Genomic DNA, 23406 nt, shown 5'->3' with positions numbered 1-23406 from the left:
AATGAAAATAATAATCATTCAACTATTATCCCGGAATGACATCTATATATCAAACTCATGCGCCTAAAATTGCACATTGTTAAGTTACAACCTTCAAATATGTGCAGCAAACTAAAATCTTAAGAAATTAGTTTAAAGGCTAGTATACCTAATAATATTGGTAATTGTAACACTTATATAGCTGCTTTTAAATAAAAAAATATTTTAAGGACAAAGACTTTGCTTTACCTAAGAACAGATCAACCAGAACGCCTCCAAACATAGCTATTGTTGGCTCGTCATGGGAGGATTTCCATTAGTTCATCAACATTGAATGTGTCTGCTAGTTCTACCCAGCGCATGATCCTTCCATCGATTAAGTCTAGTTCATGGCAGACAAAGAAATCATGACGGAATAGCTGTTATTCACTAAGTGGAGAACCATGATCAGTGAAACATTGTTTGTATTACGGCTAACAAATTTCAGTTGTATTAAAATAAGGAAAGCAAATAAGGGCAGATGTTTGTCCAATGCCTAGATTAAGGGAACATACATACAGCTATGACTTCGTGCAAATTACGACAAAGTAGGAACCATGTGTCACTTTTTAGTGAAGATCATGAGAACTCACCAGATTAATTACTCGCTCTCTCAACTCTAAAGTTTAATACACACAATGCATGCAACACTGGAGAACGGGCAGTGGAAGTAAGACTCATACCTGTAATCTACAAAACTGTATAAACATTCATGGTTTCTAGTTTAAAATTATGATCACTAAATGGGAGAATGGGCAGGTAAGCATCACGTCGAGTACATGAGTGTAGTTGGATAGTGCTCGGCGAATATCATCGACGATGCTTTGTTGAACCACATAAGAGTTGAACTCAAGATGTTGAATGATGAATTCATAATAAACGTGTTAACTGTCAACCATGGACGTACATCTGAAAATGCAGTTCAGATAGGAGCACTAACATGGAAGTACATCTGAAAATGTAGTTCAGATAGGAGCATGAATTGGCGCTACTGGAAACTAATAATATCATTCCAAATAAAAAAAGCATGCCAATTCCATTTCCTGTTTTTTATTTTGAAGGCAAGATAAGTGTGGCAACAATATGGGCACTATGATTTCTCTACAAATTATTATGTAATGAACCAGGGAAGAAATTTTTGACCAAAGAATCATCAAAAATCTTACTGCATGATAAAGGTGTCATCATGATTTTCTGAAATTTATGGCATCATATAACACAGGGAGTAGTTATCTCCAGGGAAGGAAGCCAACAGTGCAAGAAGTTGTATTCTGCAATAGGAAGTACCCATTTTTTTAGTATTTAGAATTTAAGGAGGGATTAATGTGAACATGCATGGTACATCTTGGCTTATCTGACACTTGCTACTACCTCAATGTTGTTGGCTATAAACATGAACAATCCTATCTTTATGGACTGGCCTATCCACCTATGAGATCTGAAAAAATAGTGGTATCAACAATAAAGTATTTGTAAAATAGGAAAATACAAATATGATTTTCACAACTATTGATTATGATCAAGTAATTGTAGTTATGCAAAATATTGTAAAATGCACCCTCACTAAATCTGAATGTAACTTTATCATTGTGGAGCACCAATGATTAGGCAGAATGCCGGCACACTACAAATTTGTAGTTATCAATAAAAAACTTAGGCAAAGCACATTGATGAAAATGGAACATATCAACAAAACAGTCTGTGACAATGCAAATCAATAAAATCAGATCTGCTTACAATAGCTTGCAAACAGGCTTAATACGTTTTACAACATGTACGTAACAAAATGGATTTGATGGCAATAATGAGAAAATAAAGCGCATATACACAAAGAGGAGAGGAAGCGACATACCTGAATAATAAGCATATTGCTGAAAGTAGAACGAACTGTCCAACAGAAAGCAAGACCGACGGCGCACAATATATAGATAAACTCATAAAAGGAGTTATCAGTATAAGCAGTTGACAACAAACTAAAAGCAGTAAGCTTAGAACTGAAGTTGTTGGCTAATACAACTAAAATCATGGTTTATCAATCTATAAAATGTCACATAATTCACACTATTTGATGCATGTTTATATATCATACATAAAAAGACAGATATAATTATGATCTCTGATAAGATCATTTCAGAAAAACAATGAACGATAGATACATATGAACATCGAATCGGTTGATTTCGACTTGAAGAAAAATGCAAAAGCTTATGTGTAATATAAGTTGTGCAATAAACCAGTTCGTAAACCAAATCATATTTTTAATGAGCGCATTAGTAGAAATACTTGACAATAAATTATAAACATCAATTCTGAAACTATTCATTGGCAATACAACTAAAATGTCAGTAAGCATAATTTTTCAGTCCACAAACAAAACAAAACAAAAATACCACACACCTCGTTAAAGGCTTGTTGTAGTGCAGCCTTCAAAGCATATGGTGCAGGCTTGAGTAAGGGGGTTGGCAGGGAGAGGCGCTGGTCGCGAAAGCGGCCCTAGAGCACTGCCATCAAGAAAACAGTTTGTGACGGTTTGCCAATAGTAGTCACAGAGAATTCTTGATAAACTGCAATCAAGCCGCCCCTATGAGAGAGAATGAAGGAAGGATAGAAGGGGCAACATCAGGAAGTGGAGGTGGGGGAGAGACTGGGCAAGATGGGCTAGAGCCACAACGGGGGTGGAGGTGGTTGAGAGAAAGGGCGCCGAGCCCCACTGGTCTGAAGAACTGGGCATAGGGTTTCAGGATGCGCCCCCGATGGCCACATCGAGATGGGGGAGGGGAAGGGACGGGAGGCACCAGAACAAAAGGAGGCAGTGGAGTGGCGGCGGCATTGGTGCGGATGGCGAGGGTGGATCGGTGGCGACCTGCTTCCCTTTCTCTCGTCCCTCTCTCTCTGTTTCTCTTCTGGAAGAAGGAAGAAACAAAAAGAGGAGAGATTGACGGTGGATAGTGGGCCCATGTGAAGATATTTTCATAGCTAGCGTTGAGTGGTAAATCTGAAGAGCAGCAGTAAAAATAATCAAATAGCAAGAAAAATCAACGCCACACGTCGTAAGGAAAAGAGCCCTCGCGTTACACTGGGAACGCACAAGAGGTGAGCCTGCTTAGTAGCTTTAATATAGTGTATTATATTACCAAATCCATTTCTCAAAACTAACTGAGAGGAATCAAACTTCTCTTTATAATCAATCCACAAGAATATGGAAGTTTTTAGTATATCCTCTTTGGATGCCTATCATCTTTTGGACTACTTTCATAGCACAAGCCAATTACCAAGTTACTCAGAGAGAGCACTCTCAAAAAGATATAAGTGAAGATCGAGAGTTCTTATTTCTCCAAAATATGACACCGTGGTGCTCTAAAAAGATCTAAGTGAAGCACTAGAGCAAAGTTAGCTCAAAAGATATAAGTGAAGCACATGCGAGCTAAATTGCTTAACTCAAAAGATATAAACGAAGCTCAAAGAGTATTCTAGCAAAATCACGATGAGTGCATGTCTCTCTCAAAAAGGTGTGCAACAAGGATGATTGTGACACAACAAAAAGAAAAGACTCCTATAATACATGACGCTCCAAGCAAAACACATATCATGTGGTGAATAAAAATATAGCTCCAAGTAACGTTACCGATGGATTGAAGGTGAAAGAGGGGATGCCTTCCCGAGGCATCCCCAAGCTTAGGCTTTTTGGTCTCCTTGAATTTGGCTTGGGATGCCTTGGGCATCCCCAAGCTTGAGCTCTTTCCACTCTTCATCCCATTGTCCATGAGAACATCACCCAAAACTTGAAAACTTCACAACACAAAACTTAAACAGAAACTCATGATATCATTAGCATAAGAAAACAAACTACCAACTATTTAGGTACTGTAGCAAACTTGATTTCTATTTATATTGGTGTTAGATTACTGTATTCTCACTTTTCCATGGCTAGTACCCCCCCCCCCCGATACTATCCATGGTTTCATCAAAATAAGCAATCAACACAATAAAAACAGAATCTGTCAAAAACAGACCAGTTTGTAGCAATCTGTATACTTCGTATACCTCTGGTATCTCAAAAATTCTTAACAATTACCACACTTTGGGCAATTTGCATATCAACCAGCAGCAAAAAGAATCAACTCAAAATCTGTTTCTGGATAAAAATGAAAAATAATTTCGTGGGCGCAAAGTTTCTGTCTTTTTCAGCAAGATCAAACAACCAACACCAAAACTGATCATAAAGGTTTTTCTTGGCACAAACACAAAAAGAAACACAAAAAACACAATCATAACAGAATTATGATGATGTGGACGCAACAAAACAGAAAGCAAAAAAATCAAAGATAAATTCATTGGGTTGCCTCCCAACAAGCGCTATTGTTTAACGCCCTTAGTTAAGCATAAGGCGATAGAATCACGTATCGTCGTCTTTGGTGCTCAAACCATAAGTAGCCCTCATCATGGATTCATAAGGCAATCTTATTTTCTTTCTAGGAAAATGTTCCATGCCCTTCTTTAATGGAAATTGAAATCTAATATTTCATTCCTTCATATCGATGACAGCACCGATAGTCCTTAGGAAAGGTCTACCAAGAATGATAGGATATGTCGGATTGCAATCAATATCAAGCACAATGAAATCCACGGGTACATAGTTCCTATTTGTAATAATAAGAACATCATTGATCCTTCCCATGGGTTTCTTAATAGTGGAATCCGCAAGATGCAAATTAAGAGAGCACTCATCAATCTCATTGAAGCCTAGAACATCACATAAAGACTGCATTCATAGTTTTTGATCTTTATTTTGATAGTAGGTTCCCACTCATCATGAAGTTTTCTAGGAATAGAAACTTCCAATTCAAGTTTCTCTTCAAGAGATTTCATCATAGCATCGACGATATGATCGGTAAAGGCTTTGTTTTGGCTATAAGCGTGTGGAGAGTTTAGCATGGATTGCATCAAGGAAATACATTCAATCAAAGAGCAACTATCATAATTGAATTCCTTGAAATCCAAAGTAGTAGTTTCATTACTACTCAAAGTTTTGATATCCTCTACTCCACTTTCAATGCTTTTAGCATAAAGATAGATAGACTTAGAATCATTGGAGAGTTTCTCAACCAAAGTGGATTCATATCCAGCCCCATCATCATTAGGTTTGACACTAGAAAACAAGGATTCAATGGGAGTCACACCAAGCACTTTAAGATCTTCGTGATTCTCATCACGAGAACACGCCTTTTTAAGCCATTCATGTCTAGCACGAATTTGGGCGGTTCTTTCTTTACTCTCATTCATGGAAACACGCATAGCTTTCAAAGTTTCATCCATATTGATCTTGGGAGGAGCACATCTCACTTTCAAAGCATCAATATCAAGAGACATTCTATCAACGGTCCTAGCCAAGTCATCTATTTTGAGTAGTTTCTCTTCTATGGACGCGTTGAAAATCTTTTGCGAGTTGATAAACTCTTTAATATTACTCTCTAAATCAGAGGGTAATTTATTGTAATTTCCATGAGCATTGTTGTAGGAATTGCCAAAGTTATTAGAGGGATTACTAGGAAAAGGCCTAGGAATATAGTTTCCTCTAAGAGCATTGTTATTGCCAAAATTATTCCTACCAACAAAATTAACGTCCAAGATCTCATTGCTGCTCTCAATCAAGGAAGACAAGGGCATATCATTTGGATCTAAAGGAGCACCTTTACTAGTAAACAATTTCATTAACTCATCCATCTTAGCACTCAACGAGTTAATTTCTTCTATAGCGTGCACTTTTTTACTAGTAGGTGACCTTTCAGTGTGCCATTGAGAATAGTTTGTCATGATATGGTCTAGGAGTTTTGTGGCTTCTCCTAATGTGATTTCCATCCACCGGAGGCGGAGTCAAGAATATTTCTAGAAGCAAAATTCAAACCAGCATAGAAGATTTGTATAATCATCCAAAGACTCAAGCCCTGAGCGGGACAATTGCTAATCATCAATTTCATTCTCTCCCAAGATTGTGCAACATGTTCATGATCTAGTTGCTTAAAATTCATGATATCATTACGGAGAGAGATAATCTTAGCCGGCGGAAAATACTTGGATATATAAGCATCTTTGCACTTGTTCCAAGAATCAATACTGTTTTTGGGCAAAGATGAAAACCAAGTTTTTGCTCGATCTTGCAATGAGAACGGAAATAGCTTCAATTTAATCACATCATTATCCACATCTTTCTTCTTTTGCATATCGCATAACTCAATGAAGGTATTAAGATGGGCTGTGGCATCTTTACCAGGAAGGCCGGAAAATTGCTCTTTCATAACAAGATTCAGCAAAGCAGCATTGATTTCATATGATTCCACACTAGTGGCGAGAGCAATTGGAGTACTAATAAAATCATTATTATTAGTATTCGAGAAGTCACAAAGTTTGGTGTTTTCAGTCATGGTGACTTCAGCAAGCAGACAAGCACACAAGCGAACAGAAAGCAAGCGAAAGAAAAGGGCGAACGAAAAAGGCAAATGTTTTTTTGTAATTTTTGTTTTTCAGAAGTGGGGGAGAGGAAAACGAGAGGGAAAAAAGGTAAATGCAAGAGATGAGTTAGCGACGGTTACTTGGATAAGCTTCACTTAGAATAGTCCCTGGTGCGAGAAATTGACACACTGGAGGAAGACTATTCTTGACTTGATACTCCCCGGCAACGGCGCCAGAAATTCGCACGTTGACGGGAGACTATCCTTGACTTGATCCTCCTCCCCGGCAACGGCGCCAGAAATTCTTCTTGCTACCTCTTGAGCTTGCGTTAGTTTTTCCCTTGAAGAGGAAAGGGTGATGCAGCAGAGTAGCAGTAAGTATTTCCCTCAGTTTGAGAACCAAGGTATCAATCCAGTAGGAGTATCAAGGCAAGTCTCCAAAGTACATGCGCAAAAACAGCAAACTTGCACCCAACGCTACAAAGGGTTGTCTATCCCTTCATGATTGATTGCAAGGTGAGAACTGAAGGCGGAAAGTGCAAGAAAGTAAAAGTGTAAAGCTGAAAATATGATGTGAAGTAGACCCGGGGGCCATAGTGTTCACTAGAGGCTTCTCTCGTGATAGCAAGTATTATGGTGGGTGAAAGAATTACTATCGAGCAATTGATAGAACCACGCAAAGTCATGATGATATCTAAGGCAATGATCATACATATAGGCATCACGTCCGAGACAAGTAGACCGATACTTTCTGCATCTACTACTATTACTCCACACATCGACTGTTATCCATCGTGCATCTAGTGTATTAAGTTCATGACAAACGGAGTAACGCCTTAACCAAGATGACATGATGTAGAGGGATAAATTCATGCAATAGATATAAACCCCATCTTTTTACCATTGATGGCAACAACGCGATACGTGCATCGCTACCCCTTCTGTCACTGAGTGAGGTCACCGCACGGTATGAACCCAAAACCAAGCACTTCTTCCATTGCAAGAATTATAGATCAAGTTGGCCAAATGAAACCCACAACTCGAAGAGAATTACAAGGATACGAAATCATGCATATAAGAGATCAGAGGAGACTCAAATAACATTCATAGATAATCTGATCATAAATCCGCAATTCATCGGATCTCGACAAACACACCACAAAAGAAGATTACATCGGATAGATCTCCATGACGATCATGGAGAACTTTGTATTGAAGATCCAAGAGAGAGAATAAGCCATCTAGCTAATAGCTATGGACCCAAAGGTCTATGGTGAACTACTCACGCATCATCGGAGAGGCAATTGTGTTGATGAAGAAGCCTCCGTGTCCGAATCCCCCCATCCGGCAGGGCACCAGAACGTGCCCCAGATGGGATCTTGCGGAGAGAGAAGCTTGCGGCGGCGGAAAAGTATTTTCGTGGCTCCTTTTCGTGGTTTCAGATTTTTAGGGAATTTATAGGCGGAAGAACTAGGGCAGGGGAGCCATAGGGGGCCCACAAGCCTGCTAGCTCCCCCCCTAGGTCGGGCTTGGGTGGCTTGTGACCTCCTCCGAGGTCCCCTGCCTTGGTTCTCAAGTCTCCTGCGTGTCTTCTGTTATGGAAAAAATCATTCCGCGGGTTTTATTCCGTTTGGACTCGGTTCAATATTCTCCTCTGAAAAAGGTCAAAAACACGGAAAAAACAGGAACTGGCACTTGGCGCTGAGTTAATAGGTTAGTCCCAAAAAGGATATAAAATAGCATATTCATGCATACAAAACATCCAAAGATGACAAGATAATAGCATGGAACCATCAAAAATTATAGATACGTTGGAGACGCATCACTCCTTACTCCAGCAATTAGGTTAAGGTGGCGTTGTTTCAAATGTTTCCCACAAAATCTCTCGGTCCGGATGGCTTTCCCGCACACTTTTATCGGCGGCATTGGGATATGTGCGGGGAAGAGATTACAAACGCAGTGATGAGGATCATCAAGGGGGAAGAAAGCGCGGAGTGCATAAATGATACTTTTTTGGTTTTAATTCCAAAGGTAATGAATCCAACCTTGCTCTCTTAGTTTAGGCCAATCAGCCTTTGCAATGTTTTGTATAGAATTGCTTCAAAGGTGCTCGCGAATAGGCTGAAGCAAATCTTGCCTGAGATTATATCTGAGGAACAATCTTCTTTTGTATCGGGAAGGCTGATTACGGACAATATCATTTGTGTCTATGAATGTTTAAATTTTATGAAGAAGAGCAGGGCCAAGTCGAATATTCATTGTGCGTTAAAGTTGGACATGATGAAAGCATATGTCATGGTTGAGTGGGCATATTGTGACATCCTCGACTTTTGCTACAGTGATTATTGTAATTATGCTACAGTGATCAACCGCTAATGATGCCACGTCACCGCTAACTATATCAATGTTCTCGTGATGGTTGAAACCGAATCATAGTTCGAAGCTTCGGGATTAAGTCAAACGTGAAAAATCTTCGTGTTGTTGAGATAACAACGTCGGGGAGTTGTAAAGATTCCCTAACAGATTATAATATCAAGTCAGGTACTTTTGGAATCGTTGATGATCCCGATATATTAAGAAAGGGGCTTCAACAAAATAAGTAAAGAAATATAGTAAATGAAAATAAATGAACAAAAGAAAGGACTAAAAGTATGAATAATAAATTATGAAAGAAAATAAATAAGAATAGAATAATAAAAGGGATTAGAATAAGTAATAATAATAATAAAAAAGAGAAAACAAAATAAAACAAATCAAAAAAAAATGGAAACACCCCCCTGGCCCAACTAGGCTCAAGGCCCAGCCGGCCACCTCCCGCGCCCCCTCCCGCCAAACCCTAGCGAGAGGCCACCCCCCTCGCTACTCCCTCCCCTCCCCCCAGTGCGCCGCCGCGAGCCACCCCCCCTCGTGGGGGGGGGGGGCCCACCCCACCCCACCGACACTCCCACGTCGCCAGCCCCTCCCCCACGAGGGCCTCGCCCCATCCCACGCGCTCTCTCCCATCCCTCTCGTGACCCTCCCCATCCCGTGGCCTCCTCCCCTCCCACGAGCCCTCTGCCCCTCTCGCCTCTCCCTCCCAAATCGCCTCCACCTCTCCCCTCTCCCTCCCCAGCCGGCGGCCACTCCTCCTCCCGCCGGCAGCCCCCCGGCGGCCACTCCTCCTCCCGCCGGCGGCCTCCTTCCCCCCCCCACGGCCACCTCCTCCTGCCGGTGGCCTCTACCCCGGCGGCCACTCCTCCTCCCGCCGGCAGCCCCCCGGCGGCCACTCCTCCTCCCGCCGGCGGCCTCCTTCCCCCCCCCCCCCACGGCCACCTCCTCCTGCCGGTGGCCTCTACCCCGGCGAGCCACCCCCTCCACCCCGCCGGCAGGGGGGCCCCGGCTGCCTCGGCCTCCACCTCGCCGGCCTACCGCCCCGGCCCCCGTCGGCCATCTCCCGCTCGGTCCGGGAGGGACCGGGCAGGGAAACATCACCAACTCACCGGATCCGACCGGGTCCGACCGGCTCCCCCTCGCCGGCGCGTCGTCACCACCATCGTCACCGTCATCGTCACCGCCTCCACGCCGTCTCCACCGTCACCTTCGTGCGAACTCCGGCTTCACCGGGCCGTCATGTCACCGTCGGTGAGCCCCTCCTCGGGCTCCTCCCACCGTGTCGATCTCCTCGCCGTCCCGGTTCCGTTCCGGCAAACGGGGTCTCGATCCGTCGACGGTGGACTCCGGTAGGAGGATTTGAGTATTTGGTTCCTCTAGGTGGTGTTAGCAGAGAGAGTTCTCTGTCTGTTAACAGAGAGAGATGAGTGTTGAGAGAAAAGAAAAAATGAATAAAAACAAATGTTGTATTCCGTATGTATGTATGTATGTATTCGATACCCGTATTATGTATGTATTTGCGTATATAGGCATGTGGAGAGATACGACATTTGTATGTTTATTTATTTGTGATTTAAAATGTGTATTTGGCCTTAGGTCACTTACCGGTGGGGCCAATACACCCGCTGTCTATGACAGGGAGGCCCCACGCGTTAGTTGAGATAAAAATAAAAAATAATGTTTTTCTTAAATAAATAAATAAATAGATATATTAGTTAAATTAATTAATTAACATAATTAGAGTATGACACGTGGGTCCCCCACTAAATTAATCTGATTAATTAATAATTAATCTTAAATAAAACTTGTGCCTATGACGTTCGGGACCCGCAGGTCAGTTGACCAGTCAAATGTGATGTCAGCATGACATCGCGATGATGTCATAATGGGATTTTATTAAATCTTTTAAATCTGTTTTTAATTCCTAAATAATTAATAAAACTTTGGAAATTAATATTAAATAATCCGTAAGTCAGATCAAATTAATTTCAACATGAAAGTTGATCAGCAAAGCGAGACGAACCCGGATACACGGTCTGTTCGTCTGTCACGCGTCCCTAGCATAGCAAACATGGAACTTTTCCATCGTTTCCAGTGTAACCGGTAGTAGCCCGAGACCCGGAAAATATCGTCAGATATTCTTCCGACCCATCTATGACGGATGTTGCTGCATTAGCTCATGTCTAGCCTGCATCTTTCCATGTCATGCTTTGTGTTGCATCGGTGCTATTATTTATTGTTTCTTCCCCCTCTTCTTACCGGTAGACCCCGAGACTGACGCTGCTGCCGGGTACATCTACGACCCTGCCGATCAGTCCTTTGCCGCAGAGCAGCAAGGCAAGCAAACCCCCCCTTGATCATTCCTATATCGCCTATGTTTTTCTTCCTACTGCTTGCATTAGTATTTTGCTACTGTTGTAGTTAGCTCCTATATCTGATGCATAGCCTGTTTTTGATGAACTGCTACTTTCAGTCCTGTACTTCTAATATGCTTAGTATAGGTGGAGCAGTCATCCCCTCTGACCCCGTAGATCAGTTGCCCCGCTTGTTTTCAAGTCTCGATCTCTGATCGACGAGCCAGACCCGACACAGCACATTCACCCCCCCTTGTTGTACGATGCTACAGAGATACTATCGGGTACCGAGGGTGACACCTCGCTATGTACTCCTGATGATATCTCTGTAGTATAGCTAGTCGGTCGTGGTTATCGAGGGTGATTCCTCTTTCACCATTCCCGATGACGTCTCTGTCGTGCCACCCCGCGAGTGTGGGACCCCCGAGGGTGATTCCTCTAAGCCCACCTTGACGGGTACATCGTTCGGAATCCAACGAGGGTGATACCTCGGATTCCCCCGATGTTACTACCACACAGTTACTCGACCATGTTACTGGGATCATTGGTGATTAGTTGTAAGACGGGTGGATTCCCGCGAGACTGTGTTGTTGGCCTAATTAAAATGCTAATGGATTTGGGTATTTGATCTGGGTTGGTCGGAGACCTTTTCGCACTAACCGGCTACGCGGGAAGAATTATGGGTACTCGGCGTCGCGGTATCAGCCGAAGCTTTTCAGATGCCAGCAGTGTAGCAGCGCGCGCCCGAGTGGTCCCGAGATGCATCGCGCTTGTGATTAAGGGATGCTAGGACTGACGTCGGCCGCCCACGCCACGTGCAGGAGCGTGAAGGGGAACTGGGCCCATGAACCCTTTGTGCTTAGGATTTAGACCGGCGGGCTGGCCTCTCTGATTAGTCTTAGGTGGGGCTGCGACGTGTCGATATTCCGAGGCCGGGCAGGACCCAGAAAAGTATGTCCGGCCAGAGTGTTATCGAGCGTGACGGGACATGTGGTGCACCCCTGCAGGGATGAAAATTAACTATTCGGATAGCCGTGTCCACGGTTACAGGACGACTTGGAGTTGTGCCCCGATCTTTTACAACTACAATTGTTACTTAACTGGATTTAGTTTGCCTCGGGATTGCTTCCTCGCAGGGAGTCGAGGGAGGATCTTTAGGCGTGACCTCACTTTAATATTGCTGCAACAATATGACTATTAATGTTTTACCCGTGTTCTACTCTCGTCTATTGCTGCAAGACCCTGAAGATGCTAGTCTTCGATAGGACTAGGCCTTCTCTCTCTATTCTCGCATTGCTGCAGTCAGTCCACATATAACCCCCTTCTTTGATACTGATGCATAATTAGAATAGTTCTGATGTAAGACTTGCGAGTACTTTGGATGAGTACTCACCGCTGCTTTGCTCCCCCCTTGTCCCCTTGATCCGTTTGCTGCAACCAGATGATGAAGCCCAGGAGATGGAGGTCCCCGCCACCGACGACTGCTACCCCGGCGGTGCCTACTACTACGTGGAGGCCGCTGATGATCAGGAGTAGTTAGGAGGTTCCCAGGCAGGAGGCCTCGCCTCGTTCGATCGTTGTATCTTTTGTGCTAGCCTTCTCTAAGGCACCCCATGTTTTATGTCTGTACTCAGATATTTGTTGCTTCCGCTAACTCGTGTGTTTATCGAGCTTTCGTATTCTAGCCCTCGAGGCCCCTGGCTTGTAATATGAAGCTGGTGTTATTTTATTTGTGTCTAGAGTTGTGTTGTGATATCCTCCCGTGAGTCCTTGGGTTTGATCGTACGCATTTGCGTGTATGGTTAACGTACGATTAAGCCGAGGGCGTCACAAGTTGGTATCAGAGCCAACTGCCTGTAGGTAGCCCCCTTTCCAACTCCTTGGCCGAAGTTGAGTCTAGTGTTTGAAAAACTTACTAACACTGATGTTGTGGCTTACGGGCCCACATCTCAATTGGGTGGTATTAGTATCTTTTACTCCTTTCCTATACTCTGGGCTCTACTTTCTCTTCTCTTTCGGGTCAAAGATTTTACTAACTCTAACATTAGGTTCTCGAATCACATCAATCCGGAGCGCTGGACTATCTACTCTTTTTCTCCTGAATATGTATTACACACACTGTCATTGACATCCGTCAATCTTATTTTCAGATGCGTCCCGCAAGACAGCACGTGCGCCTGACCCAGGCCACTGAGACGACTGGGTTCCCGGCCATTTTGGTCGATCTCCTGACCAGGCTGGGATATCGCTGGTACCCCGAGTACACTGTGTTCGAGGATTTCCGCGAGTACAACCAGTGCCAGTACCAGGCTGAGGTTCGCATCTTCGACCAGAGGGGCGGCGAGACCCTCGAGCGCCACGTGTTCTGTGGTATTGGAGTGTCGGTCGAGATGGCCGTCCATGATGCGGCCTACATCGCCATCACCCGTCTCCGTGGAGCGTACCCTCACCTGGAGGAGAGCCCTTTCAGATACATCCCGCATGCTCCTGCTGGGGATGAGACTGGGTCTGATCTCACTGCCTACGCTTCTGACGTTCAGGAGCGCAACGACCGTTCCTACGTCGCTGTCTGCGCCCCCTACGTGACGCGTCGCTACGACGCGCGGATTCTGGTGCAGTACACTGAGGCAATGGATCGTTCTTTCCGAGCTCTGACTGTGGAGTTGTATGCTACGCGCGCTCGTCTTTACGACGCGTTGACAGAGCTGCAGCCATCACACTGTCCGAGGGTTCCACCTATGCGCATCCGCGAGCCGAGCAGGACAGAGCTATCATCAGCTCTCGAGTGGACTGATGTTGGGGGTAGAACCCCTGCACGTGGACCTCAGCTACTCGACTGGATGCGGTACCCTCACCAGAGTCACAACGGGACACAGGGTCCTGTCCCTACCTTCTATCACCGCCAGCTACCAGGATTCGATCGTCCTCTCCGACGTTGATGTAGCCTTATCGCTACATCTCGTTGTGGTACTCTTCCACCGCGTGCCTGCGCGCCGCCTAGTGAGTCCAGGGTATCGTCAAATGCGTCCGGGCTATCGCCAAATTTCAAGTTTTTAATCGTTAGTCTGTAATCGAACTTATGTATGGGTCTGTATGTCGAACTCAACTACTATGGAGTATCTATCGCATTTCCCTTTCATTATGCTTGATTACTTCATGAATGCGTGCGATGCCTTTGCAGTTACTTTAAGCTAAACTACCCCTGCTAAATATTTAACAGGATGGTTAGACTAGTTGGCCGCCCGCGTGGCCCTGCCAACGATGCACCACCCCCGCCTCCTGAGTATATGGCGGGGATGATCCAACAGTTTGAGCTGAACCGCCAGTTTATGCAAGGGCTCATGGATCAGTTCCAAAGGCCGAACATGAACCAACCACAAGGCGTGACGCTGCAAGACTTCTGCCGTCTCAACCCTGCAATCTACCGCAGCTCAACTCAGCCTCTAGATGCTGATGACTGGCTCCGTGACATTTCCTATGAGCTAGAGTCTGCCAATGTGCCCCTGGCGAGCTATGTCAACTTTGCCGCCTACTTTCTGAAGGGTCCCGCTGCTCAATGGTGGGACAGCCACAGGCGCTCTCAGCCCGATGGAACTATCATCACTTGGGCAGAGTTCAAGGCTGCTTTCCGTGCTCGATACATTCCCCAAGGAATCATGGACCGGAAGAAGCGTGAGTTCCGCAACTTGGTCCAGGGCAACAAGACTGTGGATGCTTATCAGCGGGAATTTCTGGAATTATCTCGCTATGCTGAAGAAGACATTGCGACTGATGCACGCAGGCAGGAGAAGTTCCGTGAAGGCCTCCACCCTGATATCAAGCTGACACTCCTCGTTCAGGACTATGCTGATTTCGCCACCCTCGTGAACAAGGCTATTCAGGTTGAGACTGGTCTGCAGGAATACAAAGATAGCAGCAAGCGCAACCGTGACATGGGCTCATCTTCGGGCTCGTCTGCGCAGAAGCGGAAGATCTGGATCCCCAACAACATGTATCATGCACCTGCTCCTACTCCGAGGCCGTCCTATGCTGCACCTCGCCTGCCTCCTCCACCACCTAGGCAGCCGAGGCTTCCAGCTCCACCGCCTCGAGTTCCTCCTTCCCGTCCTGAGGACGGGCTGTGCTTCAAGTGTGGCTGTCCAGGTCACCGTGCTAGAGACTGCAGGCAGAATCAGAATCAGCTGGCACTTCCCGCAACTGGCCGTGGCAACAACCAGAACCGTAACTTCAACACTAAGCCTGCTTATGTTCGTGGTCAGGCCAACAACATTGATATGGGTCAAGCTCAAGACCAGCCTGCTACCGTGATGGGTACACTTCTTGTTAACTCAGTACCTGCTTCTGTATTGTTTGATACAGGAGCATCGCATTCCTTTATGTCGGAAAATTTTGCATACATGCATGACATTAGGAGCGAAGATATGAACATCCCGATAGTGGTAAACACCCCTGGGGGCGAATGCCGAACCTCTGTGGTTTGCCCCCATGTTCCAGTTGAAATTGAAGGATTAGAATTCCTTGCCAACCCCATTCTACTAAAGTCATCCAACATTGATCTCATATTGGGGATGGACTGGTTGAAAGCTCATACGGCATCGATCGTTTGTGCCACCAAAACCGTCCACCTCCTACACCCTTCAGATGAACTAGTAAGCTACCATGCTCATCTCGTCCGTAATGCTGAGGCACGACTGTATGCTTTGAATGCATTAAATGCATCGCCTCTGGAAGGGATTGAAAACATACCAGTGGTCCGAGAATTTCAAGATGTCTTTCCAGAAGAACTTCCGGGGATTCCCCCTGCTCGAGCTGTCGAGTTTGTCATTGACTTGGTACCCGGTACCACTCCTATTGCCAAGCGTCCTTATAAAATGCCACCACATGAACTCCTTGAACTTAAGCAAGAAATTGACAACTCGCTCCGTTTGGGTTTCATCCGTCCGAGTTCCTCTGCTTGGGGAGCACCTTCTCTCTTTGTTAAGAAGAAGGATGGGACAAATCGATTGGTTCAAGACTATCGTCCTATCAACCAGGCCACTATTCAGAACAAATATCCTCTCCCTCGGATAAATGATTTGTATGATCAACTTGCTGGTTCCACCGTTTTCTCTAAGCTCGACTTGAGATTGGGATACCACCAGATCCGTGTTCGCAAGGAGGATATTCCAAAGACCGCCTTTGTTACTCGATATGGATCATACGAGTACACCGTCATGTCCTTCGGCTTAACCAATGCACCGGCAACCTTCTCTCGATTGATGAATTATATATTCATGGACTACCTCGACAAATTTGTCGTGGTATATCTGGATGATATTCTGGTGTTTTAGAAGAACAAAGAAGAGCATGCCGAACATCTTCGTCTTGTACTGGATAAGCTTCGGGAGCATAAACTCTATGCGAAGTATTCCAAATGTGAGTTCTGGCTAGACGAAGTGACTTACCTTGGTCATGTGATTTCCAAGGATGGTATTGCGGTCAACCCCGAACGGATTCAAGCTATTCTTGACTGGACTCCCCCAAAGAATGTCAAGCAAGTCAGAAGTTTTCTCGGACTCGCCAGCTATTGCCGTCGATTCGTCGAGAACTTCTCCAAGATTGCGAAGCCCTTAACCAACCTGCTTCACAAAGGTGTTAAGTATGAATGGACTGATAAATGTCAGGAAAGTTTCCAAGCACTCAAGGACAAACTGACGTCCGCTCCAGTACTTGCTCCTCCAGATACGAAAAGGGATTTCGTCATATACTGTGATGCTTCTCGTCAAGGAATAGGTTGTGTCCTAATGCAGGATCGCAAGGTGATCGCTTATGGTTCACGTCAACTGCGTGCTCATGAAGAGAACTACCCAGTTCATGATCTCGAGCTTGCCGCAGTCATTCATGCATTGAAGGAATGGCGACAATACCTTGTCGGTAATCGCTGTGAAATCTACACCGACCATCAAAGTCTGAAGTACTTGTTCACTCAACCGGAGCTGAACCTGCGTCAACAAAGATGGATGGAGCTGTTGGAATTATGCCCTAGAGGCAATAATGAATGTATAGTTATTATTATAATTCCTGTATCAAGATAATAGTTTATTATCCATGCTATAATTGTATTGAATGAAGACTCATTTACATGTGTGGATACATAGACAAAACACCGTCCCTAGCATGCCTCTAGTTGGCTAGCCAGTTGATCGATGATAGTCAGTGTCTTCTGATTATGAACAAGGTGTTGTTGCTTGATAACTGGATCACGTCATTGGGAGAATCACGTGATGGACTAGACCCAAACTAATAGACGTAGCATGTTGATCGTGTCATTTTGTTGCTACTGTTTTCTGCGTGTCAAGTATTTATTCCTATGACCATGAGATCATATAACTCACTGACACCGGAGGAATGCTTTGTGTGTATCAAACGTCGCAACGTAACTGGGTGACTATAAAGATGCTCTACAGGTATCTCCGAAGGTGTTAGTTGAGTTAGTATGGATCAAGACTGGGATTTGTCACTCCGTGTGACGGAGAGGTATCTCGGGGCCCACTCGGTAATACAACATCACACACAAGCCTTGCAAGCAATGTAACTTAGTGTAAGTTGCGGGATCTTGTATTACGGAACGAGTAAAGAGACTTGCCGGTAAACGAGATTGAAATAGGTATGCGGATACTGACGATCGAATCTCGGGCAAGTAACATACCGAAGGACAAAGGGAATGACATACGGGATTATACGAATCCTTGGCACTGAGGTTCAAACGATAAGATCTTCGTAGAATATGTAGGATCCAATATGGGCATCTAGGTCCCGCTATTGGATATTGACCGAGGAGTCTCTCGGGTCATGTCTACATAGTTCTCGAACCCGCAGGGTCTGCACACTTAAGGTTCGACGTTGTTTTATGCGTATTTGAGTTATATGGTTGGTTACCGAATGTTGTTCGGAGTCCCGGATGAGATCACGGACGTCACGAGGGTTTCCGGAATGGTCCGGAAACGAAGATTGATATATAGGATGACCTCATTTGATTACCGGAAGGTTTTCGGAGGTACCGGGAATGACGAATGGGTTCCGGGGGTTCACCGGAGGGGGGCAACCCACTCCGGGGAAGTCCATAGGTATTTGTGGGGGTCACACCAGCCCTTAGTGGGCTGGTGGGACAGCCCACCAAATCCTATGCGCCTAGGAACAAAAATCAAAGGAAGAAAGAAAAAAAAAAGGAGGAAGTGGGAAAGGGGAAGGACTCCCTCCCACCAAACCAAGTAGGACTCGGTTTGGGGGGGGGAGAGTCCTCCCCCCTGGCTCGGCCGACCCCCTTGGGGTCCCTTGGACCCCAAGGCAAGGTCCCCCTCCCTCCTCCTATATATATGGGGCTTTTAGGGCAGATTTGAGACTTTTTTCTCACGGCTGCCCGACCACATACCTCCATAGTTTTTCCTCTAGATCGTGTTTCTGCGGAGCTCGGGCGGAGCCCTGCTGAGACAAGATCATCACCAACCTCCGGAGCGCCGTCACGCTGCCGGAGAACTCTTCTACCTCTCCGTCTCTCTTGCTGGATCAAGAAGGCCGAGATCATCGTCGAGCTGTACGTGTGCGGAACGCGGAGGTGCCGTCCGTTCGGTACTAGATCGTGGGACTGATCGCGGGATTGTTCGCGGGGCGGATCGAGGGACGTGAGGACGTTCCACTACATCAACCGCGATCTCTAATCGCTTCTGCTGTACGATCTACAAGGGTACGTAGATCACTCATCCCCTCTCGTAGATGGACATCACCATGATAGGTCTTCGTGCGCGTAGGAAAATTTTTGTTTCCCATGCGACGTTTCCCAACAGTGGCATCATGAGCTAGGTTCATGCGTAGATGTCTTCTCGAGTAGAACACAAAAGGTTTTGTGGGCGGTGATGTGCGTTTTGCTGCCCTCCTCGGTCTTTTCTTGATTCCGCGGTATTGTTGGATTGAAGCGGCTTGGACCGACATTACTCGTACGCTTACGAGAGACTGGTTTCATCGTTACGAGTAACCCCCTTTGCTCAAAGATGACTGGCAAGTGACGGTTTCTCCAACTTTAGTTGAATCGGATTTGACCGAGGAGGTCCTTGGATGAGGTTAAATAGCAACTCATATATCTCCGTTGTGGTGTTTGCGTAAGTAAGATGCGATCCTACTAGATACCCTTGGTCACCACGTAAAACATGCAACAACAAAATTAGAGGACGTCTAACTTGTTTTTGCAGGGTATGATTGTGATGTGATATGGCCAAACGATGTGATGTGATATATTGGATGTATGAGATGATCATGTTGTAATAGAAATATCGACTTGCATGTCGATGGTACGGCAACCGGCAGGAGCCATAGGGTTGTCTTTATACTAACATATGTGCTTGCAGATGCGTTTACTATTTTGCTAGGATGTAGCTTTAGTAGTGATAGCATAAGTAGCACGACAACCCCGATGGCGACACGTTGATGTAGATCATGATGATGGAGATCATGCTGTGGCGCCGGTGACAAGAAGATCGTGCCGGTGCTTTGGTGATGGAGATCAAGAAGCACGTAATGATGGCCATATCATGTCACTTATGAATTGCATGTGATGTTAATCCTTTTATGCACCTTATTTTGCTTAGAACGACGGTAGCATTATGAGGTGATCTCTCACTAAAATTTCAAGACGAAATTGTGTTCTCCCCGACTGTGCACCGTTGCTACAGTTCGTCGTTTCGAGACACCACGTGATGATCGGGTGTGATAGACTCAACGTTCACATACAACGGGTGCAAAACAGTTGCGCACGCGGAACACTTGGGTTAAGCTTGACGAGCCTAGCATGTGCAGACATGGCCTCGGAACACATGAGACCGAAAGGTCGATCATGAATCATATAGTTGATATGATTAGCATAGGGATGCTTACCACCGAAACTACTCTCGACTCACGTGATGATCGGACTTGGGATAGTATAAGTGGATCATGAACCACTCAAATGACTAGAGAGATGTACTTTTTGAGTGGGAGTTTAGCATATAATTTGATTAAGTTGAACTCTAATTATCTTGAACATAGTCTAAAGTCCACTTTGAATATATTTGTGTTGTAGATCATGGCTCACGCAAGTGTCATCCTCAATTTTAATACGTTCCTAGAGAAAGCTAAGTTGAAAGATGATGGAAGCAACTTTGTACACTGGGCTCATAATCTTAAGCTAATCTTACAAGCTGGAAAGAAGGATTATGTCCTTAATGCTGCGCTAGGAGATGAACCACCCGCTACGGCTGATCAGGATGTTAAGAACGCTTGGTTAGCACGTAAGGAGGACTACTCAATAGTTCAATGTGCAGTCTTGTATGGCTTAGAACCGGGACTTCAACGTCGCTTTGAGCGTCATGGAGCATTTGAGATGTTCCAGGAGTTGAAGTTTATCTTTCAGAAGAACGCCCGGATCGAGAGGTATGAGACCTCCGATAAATTCTATGCTTGCAAGATGGAGGAAAACTCGTCTGTCAGTGAACATGTGCTCAAAATGTCTGGGTACTCAAACCGTCTAGCTGAACTGGGGATTGAACTCCCGCAAGAAGCTATCACTGACAGGATCCTCCAATCACTGCCGCCAAGCTATAAAGGCTTTGTGTTGAACTACAACATGCAAGGGATGAACAAGTCTCCCGGCGAGTTGTTTGCGATGCTGAAAGTCGCAGAGTCTGAACTCCGTAAAGAGCATCAAGTGTTGATGGTCAGCAAGACCACTAGTTTCAAGAGAAACGGCAAAGGCAAGAAGGGCAATTCGAAGAAGAGCGTCAAGCCTGTTGCCAATCCGCCGAAGAAACCCAAGGCTGGACCTAAGCCTGAAACAGAGTGCTTCTATTGCAAGGGTATGGGTCACTGGAAGCGCAATTGCCCCAAGTATCTGGCAGATAAGAAGGCGGGCAAAGAAAAATTAGGTATATTTGATATACATGTTATTGATGTGTACTTAACCAGCTCTCGTAGTAGTGCCTGGGTATTCGATACCGGTTCTGTTGCTCACATTTGCAACTCGAAGCAGGAACTGCGGAATAGACGGAGGCTGGCGAAAGACGAAGTGACGATGCGCGTAGGAAACGGTTCCAAGGTTGATGCAATCGCCGTCGGCACCGTGTCACTTCAACTACCATCGGGATTAGTGATGAACTTAAATCATTGTTATTTAGTGCCTGCGTTGAGCATGAACATTATATCTGGATCTTGTTTATTGCGAGACGGTTACTCTTTTAAGTCTGAGAATAATGGTTGTTCTATTTCTATGAGTAACATCTTTTATGGTCATGCACCGAATGTGAGAGGATTGTTCATATTGAATCTTGATAGAGATACGCATATACATAACATTGAGACCAAAAGAGTTAGAGTAAACAATGATAGCGCCATATTTTTGTGGTACTGCCGCTTGGGTCATATTGGTGTAAAGCGCATGAAGAAACTCCATGCTGATGGACTTTTGGAGTCACTTGACTTTGATTCACTTGACACGTGCGAACCATGCCTCATGGGCAAGATGACTAAGACTCCGTTCTCCGGAACAATGGAGCGTGCAAGTGACTTGTTGGAAATCATACATACCGATGTGTGTGGTCCAATGAGCGTGGAGGCACGCGGCGGATATCGTTATTTTCTCACCTTCACTAACGATCTAAGTAGATATGGTTATGTCTACTTGATGAAGCACAAGTCTGAAACATTTGAAAAGTTCAAGCAATTTCAGAGTGAAGTGGAAAATCATCGTAACAAGAAGATCAAGTTCCTACGGTCTGATCGTGGGGGTGAATATCTGAGTTTCGAGTTTGGTACTCACTTAAGACAATGTGGAATTGTTTCGCAGTTAACACCGCCTGGAACACCACAGCGTAATGGTGTGTCCGAACGTCGTAATCGTACTTTATTAGAAATGGTGCGATCTATGATGTCTCTTACTGATTTGCCGTTATCGTTTTGGGGTTATGCATTAGAAACAGCTGCATTCACTTTAAATAGGGCACCATCGAAATCCGTTGAGACGACACCATACGAACTGTGGTATGGCAAAAGGCCAAAGTTGTCGTTTCTTAAAGTTTGGGGATGTGATGCTTATGTCAAAAAGCTTCAGCCTGAAAAGCTGGAACCCAAAGCGGAAAAGTGCGTCTTCATAGGCTACCCAAAAGAGACAGTTGGGTACACCTTCTATCTCAAATCCGAGGGCAAAGTGTTTGTTGCTAAGAACGGAACTTTTCTCGAGAAGGAGTTTCTCTCGAGAGAATTGAGTGGGAGGAAGATAGAACTTGACGAGGTTGTCGAACCTCTCATCCCTCTGGATGGTGGCGCAGGGCAAGGGGAAACCCCTGTGATTGCGACGCCGGTTGAGGAGGAAGTTAATGATGATGATCATGAAACTCCAGTTCAAGTTTCTGTTGAACCACGCAGGTCGACGAGATCACGCGCTGCTCCAGAGTGGTATGGTAATCCCGTCTTGACGATCATGTTGTTAGACAACAATGAACCTGCAAATTATGAAGAAGCAATGGTGGGCCCAGATTCCAACAAATGGCTAGAAGCCATGAAATCCGAGATAGGATCCATGTATGAGAACAAAGTATGGACTTTGGAGATACTACCTGAAGGCCGCAAGGCTATTCAGAACAAATGGATCTTTAAGAAGAAGACGGACGCTGACGGTAATGTGACCGTTTATAAAGCTCGACTTGTGGCAAAGGGTTTTTCACAAGTTCCAGGAATTGACTACGATGAGACTTTCTCTCCCGTAGCGATGCTTAAGTCCGTCAGAATCATGTTAGCAATAGCTGCATTTTTCGATTATGAAATATGGCAGATGGATGTAAAAACGGCGTTCCTTAACGGTTTCCTTAAGGAAGAGTTGTATATGATGCAACCCGAAGGTTTTGTCGATCCTAAAAATGCTGACAAGGTGTGCAAGCTCCAGCGATCCATTTATGGACTGGTGCAAGCATCTCGGAGTTGGAACAAGCGCTTTGATGAGGTGATCAAAGCATTTGGGTTTATACAAGTGGTTGGAGAATCTTGTATTTACAAGAAAGTGAGTGGGAGCTCTGTGGCGTTTCTAATATTATATGTGGATGACATATTACTGATTGGAAACAACGTAGAGCTTTTGGAGAGCATAAAAGGTTACTTGAATAAAAGTTTCTCTATGAAGGACCTAGGAGAAGCTGCTTACATTCTAGGCATTAAGA

The sequence above is a fragment of the Hordeum vulgare genome, chromosome 2H (assembly GCF_904849725.1).
Source record: "Hordeum vulgare subsp. vulgare chromosome 2H, MorexV3_pseudomolecules_assembly, whole genome shotgun sequence".
NCBI lineage: Eukaryota > Viridiplantae > Streptophyta > Magnoliopsida > Poales > Poaceae > Hordeum > Hordeum vulgare.
Note: the sequence above shows the minus strand (reverse complement) of the source record.